Genomic DNA, 19,641 nt, shown 5'->3' with positions numbered 1-19,641 from the left:
AGAAAATTGGGTTCCCCAGGGTGTGGAGTTGCATTCCTTCAGAAAGGGGCAGTCCCAGAGGCGGCCATGGCACTGATATGATGCCCATGGAGCCTTGTGACCAAACAACCTCTCTGTGAGAAAGAGGTGTGTGATGGGCCATATGTGGGACATTCTCACCCTCAAACTTTGAGAGTTCAATGATGGACACCATGAGCTCTTGCTCCGGACGTATGTCGAAGTTGATGGAAAGGAGGATCCATCAGATGGGTGGTCCTCTTGGATCAACCATATTATCTACATCTTCAGACTCAGAGCCACCACTCTCCTCAGGCTCCCAAGCTCAGTGTGGATTCTAGAGGCTTGGTGTCTGAACATGTGATATCTTCAGGGGATCAGTGGGCAGAATACCTCAAGGGAGTTCCTCCATGTGAAAAAAGAATTGTGCTTCATGGCCATTTGAAACAAGACATCCTGCTGCACAAACAAGGAAACCATGCCCCAATGCTCTCCGCCAAGCATGAGGCCCTGGATGTAACCCCTGAAGGAGACATTCCCAATGGGGACTTTTCAGCTCCACACTACTGAATCCATATTTCCATATCCTAAACCACAGGGGAACCCTCCAAACAGAGGCATTTTAACCGAGATGTAACCGGTCTCTTTCAGGGGAATTTTCCACAGGTGGATAAGTAGAAGCCCTCCCTCTCATTGAGTGCTCACCTGGAATGTGGTGCCTGGGGCCAGGGCCAGTGTGTTTGTTGTATCTACAAGCATAAGGAAGGAGAGGTGGGTCGATTGTCTGATCTTCCAGGAGCCCTGTGATGATGCCTGCAATGTGAGGGTATTGAAAGTTCCATCCTGGAAGGGAGTGGGCTCTGTCCCTGACACTCATGAGGCTAGAGAATGAGGAGGTCTATTCCATACAGACTCGTTTTGGTTGACCGACATCTTGCACTCTGGGCTCTGGTTGGCCAGCCCACTGGCCAAGGATGCTCAGACCATTGTTTGGATGCCCAATCATTGAGGCATGAAGAGTCATAGACTTCATATTCTATATCCGCCAGGAACGAGTCCAGAGATCCACACACGAGCAAATCCACAATACCGCATGGACCACGTAGGGAATGCTGCAGCTGAGCAATTTCATGGGAGAGCACTCATGTGAATGTTTCACGTGTGTTGCTCTCTGAGTCCAATATGGGGCCCTCCAGACCGAATTACATATGAAGTGGTCAGCGGGTCCAAAGGAAGGGCTGAATGTGGGAAGTGTTGTGGAAGCATGACCTAGTTGGGGTGTCTCCACACAGCACAGGAAGTCTTTCTGGACCACGGATTTTATATTTGATGAGACCTAGGATGACAGGGAGAAAAGGCTGGGGGATCACTTGGACCATTCCCTTGGCTACTATATTTCATCCATTATCACCACAGGTCAACTTGTAGCAGGAGGATTTCAGAGATATGGAAGGGGGGCAAAGGGGCGAGTGAGAGAGCTAGAGAGAAGGAGATGAAAAGAAGGAGAGAGAGAGGTACAGGAGCTCTTGATTCAAGCAACCGTCAATGGCAGGATAATTTCCCCAAGGACATGACTTGGTGTAAGGTGGATATCCCACAAATGATGCAAACAAGCACACTTGTACCAGAGTCTTCTCTCCTTCCTGGCCTGAGTCCCAAAATGTGTCCATTACAATCCCTGCTCCATACTGGAAGACAGGTTTGAAAGCCTTGGCATGGTACCTATATCTTCCCTAATGGCATGGTGTGGAAATCAGGTTAAAAGATATTCCAGAGTTTCCTTCCGTGGAAAAGCCTCCTCCCATGGAAAGAGATGCTCGTGTGTTGTCCTTCCTCCATCGGCCATTGTTTTCCTGTTCAGGCTCCGTGGGGAGTGGGTCTTTTTCAATCACATATTTTCTTACCCAATGAGATTGTAGACTGTGTATTCCTGGGATGCAGTTCTGGAACCAGCGTGTTGAGCCTGACACACGTTCAGGGGAAGAGCCATCCTTCTGTAGAGAGCAGGTGGGCACAGAGGAGGTGGAGTTGCCTTCCATCTGAGAAGGTCAGGCCCAATGGTTGCCATGGCAACGGCACGCGGCCCACCATGGATTGTGACACCACAGACCCTCTGTGAGAAGAGAGGCGAGGGATGGGCCCAAAGTGGGAAGCTCTCACCGTCCCCCCTCAATTGTTGTATATTGGGCAGCCTGAGCTCATGATCTGGAGGTATGTTGATACTAAATAAAAGGAGGATCCTTGGATGTATCGGACACTTTGATGATAGATATTCTTTCCAGCATTCTTCTTATGGCCACCCTTCTCAACCGGCTCCTGAGTAAATAAATATCCAGGGCTCAGGCTTGCTTTTGGATTGTGATATCTCTGAAAGGGACCAGTGAGCTTATCACTTCCAGTCTTTTCCCACAGGGGAAAAAAGCCTCCTAAGTATGACCGGGATGAGAAATCTCATTCCAGAGCTCAAGGCATGAAAAGAGGCCACTCTGCCTTCAACCAGGGACGAGGCCCTCAATATCAACCCTGAGGAAATATTGGAATGGGCGGAAGGACCATTCCCTGCTTCTGAACATACACGTCAATAGAAGAAATCACACACTAGCTATCCACAGTAACAAATTTCCCGAGAATGAAGCTGGGATATGTCTGGTGGGGATTTCACAGGTTGATAAGAAGAAGTCCTGTCTACCGGGTGCTGGATGGAAGTGGGGTGACTAGTTCCACTGCTGGCTTGTTTGTGGGGTACAGTATACTCAGGAATTTCAGGAGTCTCTCTTCTTCTCCTCCGTGTGCCTTGTGGTGAGGGCTACATAGTGGTCTGGAGGATTCGCTCTTGGTCGAGTGGGGCCTCTGGCCTGCCCATTGAGGGTCTAGAGGAGGAGGAGGATTGTCCGAAATGGAGACTGGTTTTAGGGGACCGAATCCTTGAACTCTGTCGCATTGTCATTCAGACCCTGCTGAAGGGTGCTCAGACCCCTTCGTAGATGCCAATTCACTGAGACATGGAGAGTCAGAGACTTCATTACCTAACTCCCCTTAGAAAGAGTCGAGAAATCCACCTCACCAGCCACTTCACAGACCTGATCCCACACGTGGGGTGTGCTGCAGAGAAGTGAATTCTCACTCGGTCCCTTATGTGTAGGTGGTTGAAAAGATGTTGATCTCGGAGTCAAAACTGTGACCATGTAGAACGCAGTACCAATGGGATGGATATCTGTCAGTGTGAAGGGCTGACAATGGTAAGATAGGGGTACACTTTGTTCGGTTGAAATTCTCCATAGAATAGTTCTTTCATGAAAATGTTCTATATTTGAAATGTTCTATATTTCAAATGTTCATGAAAATGTTTTATATCTGATAGGAGTTTGGAAGACTGATGGAAAAACTTGGTGAAAGACTTTGACTGCTCTCCTGGCTGAGGTATGCCAACCTGGACCAGCACAGATAACCTTGGATGAGGAGGATTCGAGAGCATGTGAAGGAGGAAGAAGCCGAGAGAGAGAGTGAGAGAGAGAGAAATGAGATTCGGATAAAAGCCACATTCCAGCGCACAATTTCATTCCCAAGCCCTTGTCTGTGTTTCCGGGGACTATTAGACACAAAGGCTCTATCAAGACACTTGCATGAGATTTTCAATCGTTATTGGCCTGTCTCTAGAAATATGTCGGTTGCAAGTAGTCCTCCCTGCTTGGCACCCATGGCTTCTCAAAGGAAACGAGGTGTGGGTCACGTTAAATGACACTCTCTATTTTCCCTAAGCGGAAAAGACCCTTCCTATTGAAATGGCAGCTCATAGGGTGTTCTTCCTCAGTCGTGCCTTGATTTCCGTATCCATGGTACTTTGCTTTGGGTGTTTGGAATGACTTCTTTCTCTCCAAAAGCGATTCTGTACTGGGTATACCTGTGAGGCAGTGACTGAGAAAGCACTTGAGTCTGAAGTGCTACACATGTTATCCGAGATCCATCATGATAGAGAAAATTGGGTTCCCCAGGGTGTGGAGTTGCATTCCTTCAGAAAGGGGCAGTCCCAGAGGCGGCCATGGCACTGATATGATGCCCATGGAGCCTTGTGACCAAACAACCTCTCTGTGAGAAAGAGGTGTGTGATGGGCCATATGTGGGACATTCTCACCCTCAAACCTTGAGAGTTCAATGAGGGACACCATGAGCTCTTGCTCCGGACGTATGTCGAAGTTGATGGAAAGGAGGATCCATCAGATGGGTGGTCCTCTTGGATCAACCATATTATCTACATCTTCAGACTCAGAGCCACCACTCTCCTCAGGCTCCCAATCTCAGTTTGGATTCTAGAGGCTTGGTGTCTGAACATGTGATATCTTCAGGGGATCAGTGGGCAGAATACCTCAAGGGAGTTCCTCCATGTGAAAAAAGAATTGTGCTTCATGGCCATTTGAAACAAGACATCCTGCTGCACAAACAAGGAAACCATGCCCCAATGCTCTCCGCCAAGCATGAGGCCCTGGATGTAACCCCTGAAGGAGACATTCCCACTGGGGACTTTTCAGCTCCACACTACTGAATCCATATTTCCATATCCTAAACCACAGGGGAACCCTCCAAACAGAGGCATTTTAACCGAGATGTAACCGGTCTCTTTCAGGTGACTTTTCCACAGGTGGATAAGGACAAGCCCTCCCTCTCATTGAGTGCTTACCTGGAATGTGGTGCCTGGGGCCAGGGCCAGTGTGTTTGTTGTATCTACAAGCATAAGGAAGGAGAGGTGGGTCGATTGTCTGATCTTCCAGGAGCCCTGTGATGATGCCTGCAATGTGAGGGTATTGAAAGTTCCATCCTGGAAGGGAGTGGGCTCTGTCCCTGACACTCATGAGGCTAGAGAATGAGGAGGTCTCTTCCATATAGACTCGATATTTTTGACCGACATCTTGCACTCTGGGCTCTGGTTGGCCAGCCCACTGGCCAAGGATGCTCAGACCATAGTTTGGATGCCCAATCATTGAGGCATAAAGAGTCATAAACTTCATATTCTATATCCGCCAGGAACGAGTCCAGAGATCCACACACGAGCAAATCCACAATACCGCATGGACCACGTAGGGAATGCTGCAGCTGAGCAATTTCATGGGAGAGCACTCATGTGAATGTTTCACGTGTGTTGCTCTCTGAGTCCAATATGGGGCCCTCCAGACCGAATTACATATGAAGTGGTCAGCGGGTCCATAGGAAGGGCTGAATGTGGGAAGTGTTGTGGAAGCATGACCTAGTTGTGGTGTCACCACACAGCACAGGAAGTCTTTCTGGACCACGGATTTTATATTTGATGAGACCTAGGATGACAGGGAGAACAGGCTGGGGGATCACTTGGACCATTCTCTTGGCTACTATATTTCATCGATTATCACCACAGGCCAACTTGTAGCAGGAGGATTTCAGAGATATGGAAGGGGGGCAAAGGGGCGAGTGAGAGAGCTAGAGAGAAGGAGATGAAAAGAAGGAGAGAGAGAGGTACAGCCGCTCTTGATTCAAGCAACCGTCAATTGCAGGATAATTTCCCCAAGGACATGTCTTGGTGTAAGGTGGATATCCCACAAATGATACAAACAAGCACACTTGTACCAGAGTCTTCTCTCCTTCCTGGCCTGAGTCCCAAAATGTGTCCATTACAATCCCTGCTCCATACTGGAAGACAGGTTTGAAAGCCTTGGCATGGTACCTATATCTTCCCTAATGGCATGGTGTGGAAATCAGGTTAAAAGATATTCCAGAGTTTCCTTCCGTGGAAAAGCCTCCTCCCATGGAAAGAGATGCTCGTGTGTTGTACTTCTTCCATCGCCCATTGTTTTCCTGCTCAGGCTCCGTGAGGAGTGGGTCTTTTTCAATCACATATTTTCTTTCCCAATGAGATTGTAGACTGTGTATTCCTGGGATGCAGTTCTGGAACCAGCGTGTTGAGCCTGACACACGTTCAGGGGAAGAGCCATCCTTCTGTAGAGAGCAGGTGGGCACAGAGGAGGTGGAGTTGCCTTCCATCTGAGAAGGTCAGGCCCAATGGTTGCCATGGCAACGGCACGCGGCCCACCATGGATTGTGACACCACAGACCCTCTGTGAGAAGAGAGGCGAGGGATGGGCCCAAAGTGGGAAGCTCTCACCGTCCCCACTCAATTGTTGTATATTGGGCAGCCTGAGCTCATGGTCTGGAGGTATGTTGATACTAAATAAAAGGAGGATCCTTGGATGTATTGGACACTTTGATGATAAATATTCTTTCCAGCATTCTTCTTATGGCCACCCTTCTCAACCGGCTCCTGAGTAAATAAATATCCAGGGCTCAGGCTTGCTTTTGGATTGTGATATCTCTAAAAGGGACCAGTGAGCTTATCACTTCCAGTCTTTTCCCACAGGGGAAAAAAGCCTCCTAAGTATGACCGGGATGAGAAATCTCATTCCAGAGCTCAAGGCATGAAAAGAGGCCACTCTGCCTTCAACCAGGGACGAGGCCCTCAATATCAATCCTGAGGAAATATTGGAATGGGCGGAAGGACCATTCCCTGCTTCTGAACATACACGTCAATAGATGAAATCACACACTAGCTATCCACAGTAACAAATTTCCCGAGAATGAAGCTGGGATATGTCTGGTGGGGATTTCACAGGTTGATAAGAAGAAGTCCTGTCTACCGGGTGCTGGATGGAAGTGGGGTGACTAGTTCCACTGCTGGCTTGTTTGTGGGGGACAGTATACTCAGGAATTTCAGGAGTCTCTCTTCTCCTCCTCCGTGTGCCTTGTGGTGAGGGCTACATAGTGGTCTGGAGGATTCGCTCTTGGTCGAGAGGGGCCTCTGGCCTGCCAATTGAGGGTCTAGAGGAGGAGGAGGATTGTCCGAAATGGAGACTGGTTTTAGGGGACCGAATCCTTGAACTCTGTCGCATTGTCATTCAGACCCTGCTGAAGGGTGCTCAGACACCTTCGTAGATGCCAATTCACTGAGACATGGAGAGTCAGAGACTTCATTACCTAACTCCCCTTAGGAAGAGTCGAGAAATCCACCTCACCAGCCACTTCACAGACCTGATCCCACACGTGGGGTGTGCTGCAGAGAAGTGAATTCTCACTCGGTCCCTTATGTGTAGGTGGTTGAAAAGATGTTGGTCTCGGAGTCAAAACTGTGACCATGTAGAACGCAGTACAAAAGGGATGGTTATCTGTCAGTGTGAAGGGCTGACAATGGTAAGATAGGGGTACACTTTGTTCGGTTGAAATTCTCCATAGAATAGTTCTTTCATGAAAATGTTCTATATTTGAAATGTTCTATATTTCAAATGTTCATGAAAATGTTTTATATCTGATGGGAGTTTGGAAGACTGATGGAAAAACTTGGTGAAAGAATTTGACTGCTCTCCTGGCTGAGGTATGCCAACCTGGACCAGCACAGATAACCTTGGATGAGGAGGATTCGAGAGCATGTGAAGGAGGAAGAAGCCGAGAGAGAGAGAAATGAGATTCGGATAAAAGCCACATTCCAGCGCACAATTTCATTCCCAAGCCCTTGTCTGTGTTTCCGGGGACTATTAGACACAAAGGCTCTATCAAGACACTTGCATGAGATTTTCAATCGTTATTGGCCTGTCTCTAGAAATATGTCGGTTGCAAGTAGTCCTCCCTGCTTGGCACCCATGGCTTCTCAAAGGAAACGAGGTGTGGGTCACGTTAAATGACACTCTCTATTTTCCCTAAGCGGAAAAGACCCTTCCTATTGAAATGGCAGCTCATAGGGTGTTCTTCCTCAGTCGTTCCTTGATTTCAGTATCCATGGTACTTTGCTTTGGGTGTTTGGAATGACTTCTTTCTCTCCAAAAGCGATTCTGTACTGGGTATACCTGTGAGGCAGTGACTGAGAAAGCACTTGAGTCTGAAGTGCTACACATGTTATCCGAGATCCATCATGATAGAGAAAATTGGGTTCCCCAGGGTGTGGAGTTGCATTCCTTCAGAAAGGGGCAGTCCCAGAGGCGGCCATGGCACTGATATGATGCCCATGGAGCCTTGTGACCAAACAACCTCTCTGTGAGAAAGAGGTGTGAGATGGGCCATATGTGGGACATTCTCACCCACAAACTTTGAGAGTTCAATGAGGGACACCATGAGCTCTTGCTCTGGAGGTATGTCGAAGTTGATGGAAAGGAGGATCCATCAGATGGGTGGTCCTCTTGGATCAACCATATTATCTACATCTTCAGACTCAGAGCCACCACTCTCATCAGGCTCCCAAGCTCAGTGTGGATTCTAGAGGCTTGGTGTCTGAACATGTGATATCTTCAGGGGATCAGTGGGCAGAATACCTCAAGGGAGTTCCTCCATGTGAAAAAAGAATTGTGCTTCATGGCCATTTGAAACAAGACATCCTGCTGCACAAACAAGGAAACCATGCCCCAATGCTCTCCGCCAAGCAAGAGGCCCTGGATGTAACCCCTGAAGGAGACATTCCCAATGGGGACTTTTCAGCTCCACACTACTGAATCCATATTTCCATATCCTAAACCACAGGGGAACGCTCCAAACAGAGGCATTTTAACCGAGATGTAACCGGTCTCTTTCAGGTGACTTTTCCACAGGTGGATAAGGACAAGCCCTCCCTCTCATTGAGTGCTTACCTGGAATGTGGTGCCTGGGGCCAGGGCCAGTGTGTTTGTTGTATCTACAAGCATAAGGAAGGAGAGGTGGGTCGATTGTCTGATCTTCCAGGAGCCCTGTGATGATGCCTGCAATGTGAGGGTATTGAAAGTTCCATCCTGGAAGGGAGTGGGCTCTGCCCCTGACACTCATGAGGCTAGAGAATGAGGAGGTCTATTCCATAGAGACTCATTTTGGTTGACCGACATCTTGCACTCTGGGCTCTGGTTGGCCAGCCCACTGGCCAAGGATGCTCAGACCATTGTTTGGATGCCCAATCATTGAGGCATGAAGAGTCATAAACTTCATATTCTATATCCGCCAGGAACGAGTCCAGAGATCCACACACGAGCAAATCCACAATACCGCATGGACCACGTAGGGAATGCTGCAGGTCAGCAATTTCATGGGAGAGCACTCATGTGAATGTTTCACGTGTGTTGCTCTCTGAGTCCAATATGGGGCCCTCCAGACCGAAGTACATATGAAGTGGTCAGCGGGTCCTTAGGAAGGGCTGAATGTGGGAAGTGTTGTGGAAGCATGACCTAGTTGGGGTGTCTCCACACAGCACAGGAAGTCTTTCTGGACCACGGATTTTACATTTGATGAGACCTAGGATGACAGGGAGAAGAATCTGGGGGATCACTTGGACCATTCTCTTGGCTACTATATTTCATCCATTATCACCACAGGTCAACTTGTAGCAGGAGGATTTCAGAGATATGGAAGGGGGGCAAAGGGGCGAGTGAGAGAGCTAGAGAGAAGGAGATGAAAAGAAGGAGAGAGAGAGGTACAGGAGCTCTTGATTCAAGCAACCGTCAATGGCAGGATAATTTCCCCAAGGACATGACTTGGTGTAAGGTGGATATCCCACAAATGATGCAAACAAGCACACTTGTACCAGAGTCTTCTCTCCTTCCTGGCCTGAGTCCCAAAATGTGTCCATTACAATCCCTGCTCCATACTGGAAGACAGGTTTGAAAGCCTTGGCATGGTACCTATATCTTCCCTAATGGCATGGTGTGGAAATCAGGTTAAAAGATATTCCAGAGTTTCCTTCCGTGGAAAAGCCTCCTCCCATGGAAAGAGATGCTCGTGTGTTGTCCTTCCTCCATCGGCCATTGTCTTCCAGCTCAGGCTCCGTGGGGAGTGGGTCTTTTTCAATCACATATTTTCTTTCCCAATGAGATTGTAGACTGTGTATTCCTGGGATGCAGTTCTGGAACCAGCGTGTTGAGCCTGACACACGTTCAGGGGAAGAGCCATCCTTCTGTAGAGAGCAGGTGGGCACAGAGGAGGTGGAGTTGCCTTCCATCTGAGAAGGTCAGGCCCAATGGTTGCCATGGCAACGGCACGCGGCCCACCATGGATTGTGACACCACAGACCCTCTGTGAGAAGAGAGGCGAGGGATGGGCCCAAAGTGGGAAGCTCTCACCGTCCCCCCTCAATTGTTGTATATTGGGCAGCCTGAGCTCATGATCTGGAGGTATGTTGATACTAAATAAAAGGAGGATCCTTGGATGTATTGGACACTTTGATGATAGATATTCTTTCCAGCATTCTTCTTATGGCCACCCTTCTCAACCGGCTCCTGAGTAAATAAATATCCAGGGCTCAGGCTTGCTTTTGGATTGTGATATCTCTGAAAGGGACCAGTGAGCTTATCACTTCCAGTCTTTTCCCACAGGGGAAAAAAGCCTCCTAAGTATGACCGGGATGAGAAATCTCATTCCAGAGCTCAAGGCATGAAAAGAGGCCACTCTGCCTTCAACCAGGGACGAGGCCCTCAATATCAACCCTGAGGAAATATTGGAATGGGCGGAAGGACCATTCCCTGCTTCTGAACATACACGTCAATAGAAGAAATCACACACTAGCTATCCACAGTAACAAATTTCCCGAGAATGAAGCTGGGATATGTCTGGTGGGGATTTCACAGGTTGATAAGAAGAAGTCCTGTCTACCGGGTGCTGGATGGAAGTGGGGTGACTAGTTCCACTGCTGGCTTGTTTGTGGGGTACAGTATACTCAGGAATTTCAGGAGTCTCTCTTCTTCTCCTCCGTGTGCCTTGTGGTGAGGGCTACATAGTGGTCTGGAGGATTCGCTCTTGGTCGAGTGGGGCCTCTGGCCTGCCAATTGAGGGTCTAGAGGAGGAGGAGGATTGTCCGAAATGGAGACTGGTTTTAGGGGACCGAATCCTTGAACTCTGTCACATTGTCATTCAGACCCTGCTGAAGGGTGCTCAGACCCCTTCGTAGATGCCAATTCACTGAGACATGGAGAGTCAGAGACTTCATTACCTAACTCCCCTTAGGAAGAGTCGAGAAATCCACCTCACCAGCCACTTCACAGACCTGATCCCACACGTGGGGTGTGCTGCAGAGAAGTGAATTCTCACTCGGTCCCTTATGTGTAGGTGGTTGAAAAGATGTTGATCTCGGAGTCAAAACTGTGACCATGTAGAACGCAGTACCAATGGGATGGATGTCTGTCAGTGTGAAGGGCTGACAATGGTAAGATAGGGGTACACTTTGTTCGGTTGAAATTCTCCATAGAATAGTTCTTTCATGAAAATGTTCTATATTTGAAATGTTCTATATTTCAAATGTTCATGAAAATGTTTTATATCTGATAGGAGTTTGCAAGACTGATGGAAAAACTTGGTGAAAGAATTTGACTGCTCTCCTGGCTGAGGTATGCCAACCTGGACCAGCACAGATAACCTTGGATGAGGAGGATTCGAGAGCATGTGAAGGAGGAAGAAGCCGAGAGAGAGAGTGAGAGAGAGAGAAATGAGATTCGGATAAAAGCCACATTCCAGCGCACAATTTCATTCCCAAGCCCTTGTCTGTGTTTCCGGGGACTATTAGACACAAAGGCTCTATCAAGACACTTGCATGAGATTTTCAATCGTTATTGGCCTGTCTCTAGAAATATGTCGGTTGCAAGTAGTCCTCCCTGCTTGGCACCCATGGCTTCTCAAAGGAAACGAGGTGTGGGTCACGGTAAATGACACTCTCTATTTTCCCTAAGCGGAAAAGACCCTTCCTATTGAAATGGCAGCTCATAGGGTGTTCTTCCTCAGTCGTGCCTTGATTTCCGTATCCATGGTACTTTGCTTTGGGTGTTTGGAATGACTTCTTTCTCTCCAAAAGCGATTCTGTACTGGGTATACCTGTGAGGCAGTGACTGAGAAAGCACTTGAGTCTGAAGTGCTACACATGTTATCCGAGATCCATCATGATAGAGAAAATTGGGTTCCCCAGGGTGTGGAGTTGCATTCCTTCAGAAAGGGGCAGTCCCAGAGGCGGCCATGGCACTGATATGATGCCCATGGAGCCTTGTGACCAAACAACCTCTCTGTGAGAAAGAGGTGTGTGATGGGCCATATGTGGGACATTCTCACCCTCAAACCTTGAGAGTTCAATGAGGGACACCATGAGCTCTTGCTCCGGACGTATGTCGAAGTTGATGGAAAGGAGGATCCATCAGATGGGTGGTCCTCTTGGATCAACCATATTATCTACATCTTCAGACTCAGAGCCACCACTCTCCTCAGGCTCCCAAGCTCAGTGTGGATTCTAGAGGCTTGGTGTCTGAACATGTGATATCTTCAGGGGATCAGTGGGCAGAATACCTCAAGGGAGTTCCTCCATGTGAAAAAAGAATTGTGCTTCATGGCCATTTGAAACAAGACATCCTGCTGCACAAACAAGGAAACCATGCCCCAATGCTCTCCGCCAAGCATGAGGCCCTGGATGTAACCCCTGAAGGAGACATTCCCAATGGGGACTTTTCAGCTCCACACTACTGAATCCATATTTCCATATCCTAAACCACAGGGGAACCCTCCAAACAGAGGCATTTTAACCGAGATGTAACCGGTCTCTTTCAGGTGACTTTTCCACAGGTGGATAAGGACAAGCCCTCCCTCTCATTGAGTGCTTACCTGGAATGTGGTGCCTGGGGCCAGGGCCAGTGTGTTTGTTGTATCTACAAGCATAAGGAAGGAGAGGTGGGTCGATTGTCTGATCTTCCAGGAGCCCTGTGATGATGCCTGCAATGTGAGGGTATTGAAAGTTCCATCCTGGAAGGGAGTGGGCTCTGTCCCTGACACTCATGAGGCTAGAGAATGAGGAGGTCTCTTCCATATAGACTCGATATTTTTGACCGACATCTTGCACTCTGGGCTCTGGTTGGCCAGCCCACTGGCCAAGGATGCTCAGACCATAGTTTGGATGCCCAATCATTGAGGCATAAAGAGTCATAAACTTCATATTCTATATCCGCCAGGAACGAGTCCAGAGATCCACACACGAGCAAATCCACAATACCGCATGGACCACGTAGGGAATGCTGCAGCTGAGCAATTTCATGGGAGAGCACTCATGTGAATGTTTCACGTGTGTTGCTCTCTGAGTCCAATATGGGGCCCTCCAGACCGAATTACATATGAAGTGGTCAGCGGGTCCATAGGAAGGGCTGAATGTGGGAAGTGTTGTGGAAGCATGACCTAGTTGTGGTGTCTCCACACAGCACAGGAAGTCTTTCTGGACCACGGATTTTATATTTGATGAGACCTAGGATGACAGGGAGAACAGGCTGGGGGATCACTTGGACCATTCTCTTGGCTACTATATTTCATCCGTTATCACCACAGGCCAACTTGTAGCAGGAGGATTTCAGAGATATGGAAGGGGGTCAAAGGGGCGAGTGAGAGAGCTAGAGAGAAGGAGATGAAAAGAAGGAGAGAGAGAGGTACAGCCGCTCTTGATTCAAGCAACCGTCAATGGCAGGATAATTTCCCCAAGGACATGTCTTGGTGTAAGGTGGATATCCCACAAATGATACAAACAAGCACACTTGTACCAGAGTCTTCTCTCCTTCCTGGCCTGAGTCCCAAAATGTGTCCATTACAATCCCTGCTCCATACTGGAAGACAGGTTTGAAAGCCTTGGCATGGTACCTATATCTTCCCTAATGGCATGGTGTGGAAATCAGGTTAAAAGATATTCCAGAGTTTCCTTCCGTGGAAAAGCCTCCTCCCATGGAAAGAGATGCTCGTGTGTTGTACTTCTTCCATCGCCCATTGTTTTCCTGCTCAGGCTCCGTGAGGAGTGGGTCTTTTTCAATCACATATTTTCTTTCCCAATGAGATTGTAGACTGTGTATTCCTGGGATGCAGTTCTGGAACCAGCGTGTTGAGCCTGACACACGTTCAGGGGAAGAGCCATCCTTCTGTAGAGAGCAGGTGGGCACAGAGGAGGTGGAGTTGCCTTCCATCTGAGAAGGTCAGGCCCAATGGTTGCCATGGCAACGGCACGCGGCCCACCATGGATTGTGACACCACAGACCCTCTGTGAGAAGAGAGGCGAGGGATGGGCCCAAAGTGGGAAGCTCTCACCGTCCCCACTCAATTGTTGTATATTGGGCAGCCTGAGCTCATGGTCTGGAGGTATGTTGATACTAAATAAAAGGAGGATCCTTGGATGTATTGGACACTTTGATGATAAATATTCTTTCCAGCATTCTTCTTATGGCCACCCTTCTCAACCGGCTCCTGAGTAAATAAATATCCAGGGCTCAGGCTTGCTTTTGGATTGTGATATCTCTAAAAGGGACCAGTGAGCTTATCACTTCCAGTCTTTTCCCACAGGGGAAAAAAGCCTCCTAAGTATGACCGGGATGAGAAATCTCATTCCAGAGCTCAAGGCATGAAAAGAGGCCACTCTGCCTTCAACCAGGGACGAGGCCCTCAATATCAATCCTGAGGAAATATTGGAATGGGCGGAAGGACCATTCCCTGCTTCTGAACATACACGTCAATAGATGAAATCACACACTAGCTATCCACAGTAACAAATTTCCCGAGAATGAAGCTGGGATATGTCTGGTGGGGATTTCACAGGTTGATAAGAAGAAGTCCTGTCTACCGGGTGCTGGATGGAAGTGGGGTGACTAGTTCCACTGCTGGCTTGTTTGTGGGGTACAGTATACTCAGGAATTTCAGGAGTCTCTCTTCTCCTCCTCCGTGTGCCTTGTGGTGAGGGCTACATAGTGGTCTGGAGGATTCGCTCTTGGTCGAGAGGGGCCTCTGGCCTGCCAATTGAGGGTCTAGAGGAGGAGGAGGATTGTCCGAAATGGAGACTGGTTTTAGGGGACCGAATCCTTGAACTCTGTCGCATTGTCATTCAGACCCTGCTGAAGGGTGCTCAGACCCCTTCGTAGATGCCAATTCACTGAGACATGGAGAGTCAGAGACTTCATTACCTAACTCCCCTTAGAAAGAGTCGAGAAATCCACCTCACCAGCCACTTCACAGACCTGATCCCACACGTGGGGTGTGCTGCAGAGAAGTGAATTCTCACTCGGTCCCTTATGTGTAGGTGGTTGAAAAGATGTTGATCTCGGAGTCAAAACTGTGACCATGTAGAACGCAGTACAAAAGGGATGGTTATCTGTCAGTGTGAAGGGCTGACAATGGTAAGATAGGGGTACACTTTGTTCGGTTGAAATTCTCCATAGAATAGTTCTTTCATGAAAATGTTCTATATTTGAAATGTTCTATATTTCAAATGTTCATGAAAATGTTTATATCTGATGGGAGTTTGGAAGACTGATGGAAAAACTTGGTGAAAGAATTTGACTGCTCTCCTGGCTGAGGTATGCCAACCTGGACCAGCACAGATAACCTTGGATGAGGAGGATTCGAGAGCATGTGAAGGAGGAAGAAGCCGAGAGAGAGAGAAATGAGATTCGGATAAAAGCCACATTCCAGCGCACAATTTCATTCCCAAGCCCTTGTCTGTGTTTCCGGGGACTATTAGACACAAAGGCTCTATCAAGACACTTGCATGAGATTTTCAATCGTTATTGGCCTGTCTCTAGAAATATGTCGGTTGCAAGTAGTCCTCCCTGCTTGGCACCCATGGCTTCTCAAAGGAAACGAGGTGTGGGTCACGTTAAATGACACTCTCTATTTTCCCTAAGCGGAAAAGACCCTTCCTATTGAAATGGCAGCTCATAGGGTGTTCTTCCTCAGTCGTGCCTTGATTTCAGTATCCATGGTACTTTGCTTTGGGTGTTTGGAATGACTTCTTTCTCGCCAAAAGCGATTCTGTACTGGGTATACCTGTGAGGCAGTGACTGAGAAAGCACTTGAGTCTGAAGTGCTACACATGTTATCCGAGATCCATCATGATAGAGACAATTGTGTCCCCCAGGGTGTGGAGTTGCATTCCTTCAGAAAGGGGCAGTCCCAGAGGCGGCCATGGCACTGATATGATGCCCATGGAGCCTTGTGACCAAACAACCTCTCTGTGAGAAAGAGGTGTGAGATGGGCCATATGTGGGACATTCTCACCCTCAAACTTTGAGAGTTCAATGAGGGACACCATGAGCTCTTGCTCTGGAGGTATGTCGAAGTTGATGGAAAGGAGGATCCATCAGATGGGTGGTCCTCTTGGATCAACCATATTATCTACATCTTCAGACTCAGAGCCACCACTCTCCTCAGGCTCCCAAGCTCAGTGTGGATTCTAGAGGCTTGGTGTCTGAACATGTGATATCTTCAGGGGATCAGTGGGCAGAATACCTCAAGGGAGTTCCTCCATGTGAAAAATGAATTGTGCTTCATGGCCATTTGAAACAAGACATCCTGCTGCACAAACAAGGAAACCATGCCCCAATGCTCTCCGCCAAGCAAGAGGCCCTGGATGTAACCCCTGAAGGAGACATTCCCAATGGGGACTTTTCAGCTCCACACTACTGAATCCATATTTCCATATCCTAAACCACAGGGGAACGCTCCAAACAGAGGCATTTTAACCGAGATGTAACCGGTCTCTTTCAGGTGATTTTTCCACAGGTGGATAAGGACAAGCCCTCCCTCTCATTGAGTGCTTACCTGGAATGTGGTGCCTGGGGCCAGGGCCAGTGTGTTTGTTGTATCTACAAGCATAAGGAAGGAGAGGTGGGTCGATTGTCTGATCTTCCAGGAGCCCTGTGATGATGCCTGCAATGTGAGGGTATTGAAAGTTCCATCCTGGAAGGGAGTGGGCTCTGCCCCTGACACTCATGAGGCTAGAGAATGAGGAGGTCTATTCCATAGAGACTCATTTTGGTTGACCGACATCTTGCACTCTGGGCTCTGGTTGGCCAGCCCACTGGCCAAGGATGCTCAGACCATTGTTTGGATGCCCAATCATTGAGACATGAAGAGTCATAGACTTCATATTATATATCCGCCAGGAACGAGTCCAGAGATCCACACACGCGCAAATCCACAATTCCGCATGGACCACGTAGGGAATGCTGCAGCTGAGCAATTTCATGGGAGAGCACTCATGTGAATGTTTCACGTGTGTTGCTCTCTGAGTCCAATATGGGGCCCTCCAGACCGAAGTACATATGAAGTGGTCAGAGGGTCCAAAGGAAGGGCTGAATGTGGGAAGTGTTGTGGAAGCATGACCTAGTTGGGGTGTCTCCACACAGCACAGGAAGTCTTTCTGGACCACGGATTTTACATTTGATGAGACCTAGGATGACAGGGAGAAGAATCTGGGGGATCACTTGGACCATTCTCTTGGCTACTATATTTCATCCATTATCACCACAGGTCAACTTGTAGCAGGAGGATTTCAGAGATATGGAAGGGGGGCAAAGGGGCGAGTGAGAGAGCTAGAGAGAAGGAGATGAAAAGAAGGAGAGAGAGAGGTACAGGAGCTCTTGATTCAAGCAACCGTCAATGGCAGGATAATTTCCCCAAGGACATGACTTGGTGTAAGGTGGATATCCCACAAATGATGCAAACAAGCACACTTGTACCAGAGTCTTCTCTCCTTCCTGGCCTGAGTCCCAAAATGTGTCCATTACAATCCCTGCTCCATACTGGAAGACAGGTTTGAAAGCCTTGGCATGGTACCTATATCTTCCCTAATGGCATGGTGTGGAAATCAGGTTAAAAGATATTCCAGAGTTTCCTTCCGTGGAAAAGCCTCCTCCCATGGAAAGAGATGCTCGTGTGTTGTCCTTCCTCCATCGGCCATTGTCTTCCAGCTCAGGCTCCGTGGGGAGTGGGTCTTTTTCAATCACATATTTTCTTTCCCAATGAGATTGTAGACTGTGTATTCCTGGGATGCAGTTCTGGAACCAGCGTGTTGAGCCTGACACACGTTCAGGGGAAGAGCCATCCTTCTGTAGAGAGCAGGTGGGCACAGAGGAGGTGGAGTTGCCTTCCATCTGAGAAGGTCAGGCCCAATGGTTGCCATGGCAACGGCACGCGGCCCACCATGGATTGTGACACCACAGACCCTCTGTGAGAAGAGAGGCGAGGGATGGGCCCAAAGTGGGAAGCTCTCACCGTCCCCCCTCAATTGTTGTATATTGGGCAGCCTGAGCTCATGATCTGGAGGTATGTTGATACTAAATAAAAGGAGGATCCTTGGATGTATTGGACACTTTGATGATAGATATTCTTTCCAGCATTCTTCTTATGGCCACCTTTCTCAACCGGCTCCTGAGTAAATAAATATCCAGGGCTCAGGCTTGCTTTTGGATTGTGATATCTCTGAAAGGGACCAGTGAGCTTATCACTTCCAGTCTTTTCCCACAGGGGAAAAAAGCCTCCTAAGTATGACCGGGATGAGAAATCTCATTCCAGAGCTCAAGGCATGAAAAGAGGCCACTCTGCCTTCAACCAGGGACGAGGCCCTCAATATCAATCCTGAGGAAATATTGGAATGGGCGGAAGGACCATTCCCTGCTTCTGAACATACACGTCAATAGATGAAATCACACACTAGCTATCCACAGTAACAAATTTCCCGAGAATGAAGCTGGGATATGTCTGGTGGGGATTTCACAGGTTGATAAGAAGAAGTCCTGTCTACCGGGTGCTGGATGGAAGTGGGGTGACTAGTTCCACTGCTGGCTTGTTTGTGGGGTACAGTATACTCAGGAATTTCAGGAGTCTCTCTTCTTCTCCTCCGTGTGCCTTGTGGTGAGGGCTACATAGTGGTCTGGAGGATTCGCTCTTGGTCGAGAGGGGCCTCTGGCCTGCCAATTGAGGGTCTAGAGGAGGAGGAGGATTGTCCGAAATGGAGACTGGTTTTAGGGGACCGAATCCTTGAACTCTGTCGCATTGTCATTCAGACCCTGCTGAAGGGTGCTCAGACCCCTTCGTAGATGCCAATTCACTGAGACATGGAGAGTCAGAGACTTCATTACCTAACTCCCCTTAGGAAGAGTCGAGAAATCCACCTCACCAGCCACTTCACAGACCTGATCCCACACGTGGGGTGTGCTGCAGAGAAGTGAATTCTCACTCGGTCCCTTATGTGTAGGTGGTTGAAAAGATGTTGATCTCGGAGTCAAAACTGTGACCATGTAGAACGCAGTACAAAAGGGATGGTTATCTGTCAGTGTGAAGGGCTGACAATGGTAAGATAGGGGTACACTTTGTTCGGTTGAAATTCTCCATAGAATAGTTCTTTCATGAAAATGTTCTATATTTGAAATGTTCTATATTTCAAATGTTCATGAAAATGTTTTATATCTGATAGGAGTTTGGAAGACTGATGGAAAAACTTGGTGAAAGAATTTGACTGCTCTCCTGGCTGAGGTATGCCAACCTGGACCAGCACAGATAACCTTGGATGAGGAGGATTCGAGAGCATGTGAAGGAGGAAGTAGCCGAGAGAGAGAGTGAGAGAGAGAGAAATGAGATTCGGATAAAAGCCACATTCCAGCGCACAATTTCATTCCCAAGCCCTTGTCTGTGTTTCCGGGGACTATTAGACACAAAGGCTCTATCAAGACACTTGCATGAGATTTTCAATCGTTATCGGCCTGTCTCTAGAAATATGTCGGTTGCAAGTAGTCCTCCCTGCTTGGCACCCATGGCTTCTCAAAGGAAACGAGGTGTGGGTCACGTTAAATGACACTCTCTATTTTCCCTAAGCGGAAAAGACCCTTCCTATTGAAATGGCAG

Source organism: Sus scrofa, chromosome Y, assembly GCF_054392235.1.
Source record: "Sus scrofa isolate SSC_HxYL_T2T_F1_AM1 chromosome Y, Sscrofa_HxYL_maternal_Yorkshire_Landrace_v2.0, whole genome shotgun sequence".
NCBI classification, from domain to species: Eukaryota; Metazoa; Chordata; class Mammalia; order Artiodactyla; family Suidae; genus Sus; species Sus scrofa.
Note: the sequence above shows the minus strand (reverse complement) of the source record.